This window comes from Chrysochloris asiatica, unplaced genomic scaffold (genome assembly GCF_000296735.1).
Source record: "Chrysochloris asiatica unplaced genomic scaffold, ChrAsi1.0 scaffold00236, whole genome shotgun sequence".
NCBI lineage: Eukaryota > Metazoa > Chordata > Mammalia > Afrosoricida > Chrysochloridae > Chrysochloris > Chrysochloris asiatica.
Window position 1 is genome coordinate 1,750,110 of NW_006408754.1, and position 8,195 is coordinate 1,758,304.

Genomic DNA, 8,195 nt, shown 5'->3' on the forward strand with positions numbered 1-8,195 from the left:
ATCTTGTGCCCTGAAGAGGGACTGCATCAGTTGGAGAGAGCATTGAATCTATTTGCCCACAGTCACTATGTGGAATTGTAGTGGCTTGTCCATTGCAGTGTCTAAGACATTTTCTAGGCTTTTTTCCAGGAAGTAGTGATCTGCCCTGTCACTTGTGGACTACAGAGCAGAGGGAACACAGCACAGTGTGTCAGGAGGAAGTGGCTCACTGAGTAGTTCATCTCACCTCTTCTCTTTTCCTCTTGTTCTCACATAAGCACTCCCTAATTCACACTTCAACTTCCAGAACACTAATCCTCTGTTAAAGAAATGGGGATTATAACCTCTATTTTGGCGAGCATGACATTTAAGTCAAAGAGTAAATTGTACATACAAATGAATCACAGGACAGAGGTTGCAACTAGTTCCCAGAGAACAAGTGACAAGAGAGGTAAATATGGAGGGATGAAGGACCCATGTCTTGCTTACGTTGTCCAGTCTGCAATCCCAGGAAAAGAAAGAGTTTTATGCATACTTAGTGCCTGCTTGGCCTGCATTTACATTAGTGTGAATCAACAATTGTATCAGTGGGATTGTCAAAACCTGTAGGCATCTGGACCACAGCAAGTGCTCCCTGAAGTAAGACTACAATGTGTCCTGTGAATAAAATAGTGATGCTAAGGTTTGTTTTCCCACCAAAGCCTATAGTTGTTCTTGCTAGGTCCCTTCTGCATATGGCAAAATATGAGGATTTGTGTTATTTATTACTGGCACCTTTTTCTCCAGCATCAGACAATTTCTTTTTCTCCAGATGGCTCTCATAGGCCAGCCAAAGAGAAGACATAGCTTGCTGTCTGCTTCCTATTCCATTTCAAGCTTGCTAGTCACTCAGCATGGTTGGCAAAGCCCCCTACACCTGCTGTCAGTTGTAGGTTGTCCCTTGGTCTCCCTTGCAGCACTAGGCAAGATAGGGGTAGGGCCTGATGAAATCAGTGTTTTATACTCTGAGTGGTGGGGCAGCATCCTCCAAACATAAAAAGTCAGTGTCCCTAATGGCAAACATAAAAAGATGCTTTTCCTAGCGATTCCTCTGAGAATGGTAATTTCACTGACTTAAGATGTGACTAGAAGGAATGACTTTGGGGGAAGAGGAAATATTTGTGATCAGTACACCAAACTGTATGTAACACAATTCTGAATTCTTTATTTGTAAAGTATGTTATAATTTGCAATATAGCATCCCATTTTAATTTTGTTTTCTATGCTTTCTAATTTAATATTTATTTATAATGACAAAATAAATATGTGCTTTTTGCAGAAAATACATACAGTAGCATTGTGAATTTAGAAAATCATTTATAATTCCATCAACCATTGAGATAACTACTATTTATTTTGTTAACTACCCCTTCAGTCTTTTTTTCCTTCTAGCAAAAATGAGATTACTCTATATAATTTTCTATTTTGATTTTGTGAATTAATGTAATAGTGTAAAAAAAAATTAATCTTTGAAAAGCCCTTCAAAAAGATATTTTTCAATGATTAGTATTATAATAAAAAGCCCTGGTTGAGCAGTGGTTTAAGCTCTTGGCTGCTAACTAAATGATTAGCTGTTGGAGTCCACTAGTCTCTTCAAGGGAAAAAGAAGGGGCAGTTTTAGTGCATAAAGATTATATCCTTGGAAACCTTATGGGCAGTCTTATTCTTTCCTACAAGATTGCTTTAAGTTAAAATTGATTTGACAATAAAAGGGAATATTACAATACAGGGTAGCATCTTAATTTGTTGTTGTTGTTGTTAAGTGCCATCGAGTCGGTTCCGACCCATAGCGACCCTGAACAGGGTTTCCGAGGCTATAAATCTTTATGGGAGCAGAAAGCCTCATCTTTCTCCCATGGAGCAGCTGGTAGTTTTGAACTGCTGACCTAACCATTCCCTAATTGTTGGACACTAAGATTTTCAACTGATTTTATTATTATAAACAATTCTTTAATAAACATGTTTGTGTGTAAAATTTGTGTCTTTTAAAAATATTTATCTCCTTAGGATGACTTCCTTGAGGTAAAATCACCTTTTCAATTTTAAGGACAATACACTATATTACCAAACTGAAAAATAATTTTAAGAGTGCCAATTTCACAGTTCCTTCAACAATAGGCATCTTTTCGAAATTTCAATTGTTTTGTTGAGTTTTCCCATCTCAAAAACATAAATACTAATGGAGAGGTGTAGGAGAGGTACTAAACCTGCTACGTACTCCAGATATTTATTTTTGCCACTTTCTAAGCAATGGAGCCAGGAGTGTAATCTGAATAATGATTAGGAATCACTGTGCTGGAAAGGTATCAGCTGTGTTCACAGCCACAGGGCAGAGCTCGCATTTGAACAATGCTTTCTTATTGGCTCACATTCTGCTGGGGTTGTAGATGACCCTGGGTGTTTGTTGACTTCCTCCAGAGGCCAGATGGCTCCACCTACAGGGAACAGTAGGAATACTCAGCAGAGTGGTGATACTCTTAAACAGTGAGTTGGCCATAATGGCTTGCTCTCAGAATAGAGGTTCAATAAAGGAACCGGAGTTCAAATAAGAGTCCATGATGTTTCATAGAAACAGTTTAGTGAGAGGCTAAAACACCTGACATTCTCTGGACTTGAGTTGGTGGTCATCTGACATTGTCCTAGTCTTTTGATTTATTTATATATTTGCTGGGCCTGTAAAATTTCCCAGTAATTGTACTACTTTCCTAACATCACTTTGTTGATATGTGTGCCCTCTATTCTTTTCTTTTCTGCAAAACCAAATCTTTTTTATTTTTCAAGGGCATCTCCAATTTCCACCCCTCAAGATATATGTCTCAGTAATTCTGAACTATATTGGTCTCTTCCTTTTCAGAATCTCCATAGTTTAAACAAATATTATTGATACCAAATATTTTGGTCTTTGTATTTTTTCTTAATTAGTTCATACGGACAAAGCTTGTAGCCTCAACAATCAATATCACAGTTTTTCAGATGAAAGTTTTTAATCTTTGATTTTTATCTCTAGCTCCCTACTTTCTCTTGAGCTCTAGACCATATATTAAATTACCTACTTGATGCCACTACAGGAAAGTTACATGCCCTGTTCTGCTCAAACTTGAATGCCTTCTAGTAGTTCTACCATGTACTGACATTCTTATTATCTCCCTATGCCTACCATTCATAATCACCAATCCAAAATGCACATACCTCAATTTGTCCAATTATCTCTACCCCCTTATAAACCTAACTGGACTATTCACATTCATCCTGCATCCCATACAATCCTTTTTGTATACCACAATCAGGATTTAAATATAATCATACACTCCTATATACCTTATCAAAAAATCCTTTAATGTATTTTTCCCTCATCTTTTTTTACTATTAAAAATCACCACTTTTATCCTATTTTATAAGGTTCTAAAAGTCTCATCTCTCTACCTCTCCAGCGACCTCTCATTCCCAGCATCCTTTTCTCTCTGAACTCTCTGTCTCCTTTTGTCTTCATGCTTTCATGTTTCATTTCTGTATCAAAACCTTAATACAGGCTGTTTCATCTGCCCATGGCACTCTTTCCTTCTAAATTTCACCAAATAACCCCTTATCTCTCTTTAGATCTCCATCCAAGTGAATTTTTCATAAAGCAGTCTTTCCTGACTTTCCTGTATTCAGTACTCCAATTGTAGGGTCTCAGAACACGTTGTACTCTTCCTTGGTAGCCCTTACAACAGTTTACATGTCCATGTATGTGTTTTCTCCATAAGATTTTAAGTTCCACATGGACAGTACTGATGAACTGGTAGATATTCAACAAGTGTTTACTAAAGGAATGCAGAAAGGAAGGAATGCAACTACCCCCCTGAATTCCTCATAAATCATTGGCACATATCATTAACTCAATAATATTTGTTGACCTCAAACTTTATAATCCAAAATATCCTTTTTATACTGAAATAATAGAATAAGAAACATCAAAAGAAGAGCAAACTTAAAGATTGCCAAAGCAAGAGCTAATAACCCCAAATCTTTCTTTAGCCACAATAGTAATTTTGTGCCTGCTGTGTGAAATACCCTGCATCTGATTCTAGAAAGTATTGTTGTTGTTGTTGTTATTAGGTGCTGTTGAGTGGGCTCTGACTCATAACTACACTATGCACAACAGAATGAAACACTGCCTGGTCCTGTGCCAACCTCACAATCATTGTTGCACTTGAGACCAGTACTACTGCCACTTTGCCACTTCATCTTGTTGAAGGGAAGGGGTGTTGCTACTTTTTACTGACCCACCACTTCACCAAGGATGATATCCAAAGGTATAGTGATTAAGAAATAATCAAAAGGTTAAACATAGAATTGGCATATGACCTATAAATTCCATTCCTACATGTACACACAAGAGAGTTGAAAACAGATGCAAAAAAAAAGTAACAACAACAACAAAAACGTTATACAATAATGTTCATAGCAGCATTGTTCATAACATTAAAAAATTAGAAAAAACTCAATTGTCTATCAACCAAGGAATGGATAAACTAAATGTGGTCTGTCTATCTATCTATCTATCTATCTATCTATCTATCTATCTATCTATCTATCTATCTATGGAGTCCTGGTATGGCACTGTGGGCTAAGTCATTTGAACTGCAAGGTCAGCAGTTCAAGCTCACCAGTTGCTCCTTGGAAACCTTATACAGGGTAGCTATGGGTCAGAATTGACTTGACAGCACTTAGCAATGACAACTATATATATATATGAATAAAGTGCTAACATAAACTGCAACATGGATGAACCTTGAAAACATTCTAAGTGAAGGAAGTCAATCACAAAAAAACACATATTGTACAGTTCCATTTATGTGAAATGCTAGACGTAGGTAAATCCAGTGAGACAGAAAAAGATTAGTAGTTTCTAGAGGTTAGGGAATCAAGAGAAAATGGAGAGGGATCGCTAATGGGTATGAGATTTCTTTGGGGGCTGATGAAATGTTTAAAGTTGATTTGGGTGATATAAACAAAACAAAACAAAAAAAAATTGGGCTTTGTAGTTAGATTGTCTGAGTTCAATACCTGCCTATCTTGTTTCCTAACAATGTAACTTTGAGCAAGTTTTAAAATTTCTCTGTCTCAGAGATAGTAACGATGCCTACTTGACAGCTATTTTGTGATAACTGAATGAAATACCATATATAAAGAAGTTCTGGTGTGACACTGTAGGATAAGCACTGGACTGCAGGTCAGTTTGAACTACTAGGTCAGCAGTTCAAACTCACCAGCTCCTCTTCGGAAACCCTATACAGGGTTGCTATGAGTCAGAATGGGATAGATGGCACTTAACAAAAACAATGACATCAGTATCTGGCATATAACAAATGTTCAATGTTTTTGAATTATTATTATTATTTTCTCATTTTCCAAGATGGATTCATGTCCAGGCGCCTAGATCTTCAAATGTATGCATTAGTTTTGATTTACTGTGGCTCTGGGAATGGTTCACACACTAGCAATTTCTTTTCTATAGTTAATTTTATTGGTGGTTTGTTGTTTTTATGTGAAGTGTTGTTGAATTGGTTCCGATCCATAACTACCTTAGTATATAGGTTTTCCGAGGAGCAGCTGGTAAGCTTGAACAGCCAACGTTGAGGTTCAAAGTGACTTTGCAGTCCAATGCATTAACCCACAGCACCAAACCAGGACTCCTATTGGGGCTACTACCCCTTTTTTCTCCTATTCTAGAAAAAAAAAAATTCTCTTTTTTAAAATTTTAACTTATAATTTAAGTTTCTTGTAATTCGACTGCCCCTACTTATTAAGACATAATTCTCTGGAAGATATTCCTCTATTCTTAGTGCTGGTTTCTCTTCTTTATACATGAGCACACAAAAACTGAAATGATGGGTATTCAGAGGGCAAATTCTGTGAATTTGGAGGCTGGGTAGATAGCACAATCTGAAGATTTCTAATAATGGACTAAGTGTCTTAGAGTCAGAATATATTTCTCCTTTATCCAACCTATTCTCCATTTCTTCTGACAACCCAGACCATGTTGGATGAAGCTGAATGGACTTGGATTAAGATCCATTATTTTGCCATTGATACTATTAGGTAAATATGTTCAGATATGTGCCCTTTCTCTTTAGGATCTATTTATCACAATATGAAATCAGTCATATTTATTTATGAATTCTTTTGGTTAAAATATATAAAAAAATTTTTAAATCTCAGAAAGGTCTTAATTCAGTTCCATTACAATTTGATGAGCATCCAAAATTCAATAAACTTGCTACATATTTAGAGTGTTTTGTTTGCTATACACCACCCCTAGCTTCTTTTCTCCTCCTCTTTTATATAAAAAAAAGATATTAAATGAATGTCTATTTTGTGCCAGGCACTGTTTTGGGACTAGTCTTACCATTATGGAGTTTACATATGACTTGGAAGAAGTCAGACAATATGTATACAGATATTTTGTTAAATGGACACCCTAACAAGACTAAGAAAAAAATAAAGAAGGCTAGGGATTGGGAGTGTTGTGGAGCATCATTTAACATTTGTAACTTTTTTTCATGAAAACACCCTAACAAAACTATGTGAAAAAAAATTAAGATGTCTAGGAGATTGGGAGTGCTGTGAAACATCATTTAACATAAAATGTTCAGGAAGAACTCATGATTAAAATGATATTTGAACAGAGTTCTGAAGGAACAGAGGTAGGCAGCCATGTGGATACCTGATGAAAAATAGATTCAGGCAGGGAGAGTGAATAACAAGTGTACGTATCCTGAGTTAGGAGCATGGATAGCTTGTCTGAAGAGTAGCAACTTCAACATGACTAGAACAAATTAACCAGGTTTAGTACAGTGGTAGAAGAGGAGACTAAAGAAATAACAGGAGGGTTGGATCATGCAGGGCCTAGTAGGGAACTCTAATGTGTAAGTTATATTCTGAGAAAATAGAAATCCATAGGGTAATTTTGAAAAGAGTATTGAGAAATGCAACTTTGGTTTTCAAAAAGCTCCCTGTGGCTCGTGTTGAGACTAGATTGAGAAGGATAGGGCAGGAATCAAGTAACCCACTTAGGACTCTGTTTATTATCCTGCTGGTTGATCACAATTTTGTAACAGTGTAGGTGATAGAAGATGTTTAGATTTGGGGTATATTTTAAGAGTAAAGTAAAAATAGTTTGCTGATGTTTTGCATATATTACATGGGAGGAAAGGAGTCAAGAAGGAATGAAACTGAGTTTCTTTTTTGGAGTGATGAGAAGGTTCTGGAGTCAATGGTGGCAATGGTTGCAGAACCTTGTGAACATACTAAAAACCTGAATTCTCTATTTTAAAAGTGAATTTTATGGCATATGAATTATATCTTACTCTAAATGAAATTGTTACTGAAAATTTGTTTTCTTTTTTCTTTGGTTTTATATTTGTTCTTTTTTTGTCTTGAGCAACTGGAAAACTTGAATGTCAATTACCCCAAATAGAAAATATGAGACCAAAGGAGCAGGTTTTTGTAGAATGGGGGATGAGAGCATGAGTTGAGGACATACTCAACTTGAAATGTTTAGTATGCAGTTGAATCCAAAATTCCAAGAAAAGATAAAGTTTGTAGATAGAAATTTGGTCATTGTCAAACATTTACATCTGTTGTAGAATTGATTCTGATTCATGTGTGTCAGAGTAGAACTGTGCTACATGTATTTTCTTTCTGTCTTATTAAATTGATTTTTATTGTGATTTCAGTGAAAGTTTACAGAGAAAATTGGTTTTTCATTCTACAGCTCATGCAGATTTTGTTTTGTAACATGGATTGTAATCCCCACAATGCAAGAGCACTCTTCCCATTTCCTTCTTGTATTTCCTGTTTCCATTCATGCTTCTTTCCTATTCTTTCCTGCCTTCTGAGTTTTATACCTAGAAAATTTCTGCCCTTTTGATCTTATAAGGTTGATTGTTCTAAGGAGTGTCTACCTCTCTTGCTTTATTGTTTGACCTATAAGGTCTGGTTTTGGTTTGGCTGAAAGGTGAGCCACAGGGATGAGTTTAGTTCTAGGCCTGAAGAGGGAGTAAGGACTACAGTCTTTCTTAGGCCAATGAAGTTTCTACCAAGCTCTCTTAGACCAATAAAGCTGGTATTTTAATTTTTTTTTTATTATTATTTTTTAAAGATATACTTATGCCCTCTTTTTTCTTTCTTTT

General features: G+C 36.0%; 1 pseudogene; it reads left to right on the top strand.

Moving 5' to 3' along the window:
* Positions 1–339: 339 nt before the first annotated feature.
* Positions 340–8,195, top strand: part of LOC102812362 — a 30,999-nt pseudogene continuing 23,143 nt past the window's right edge.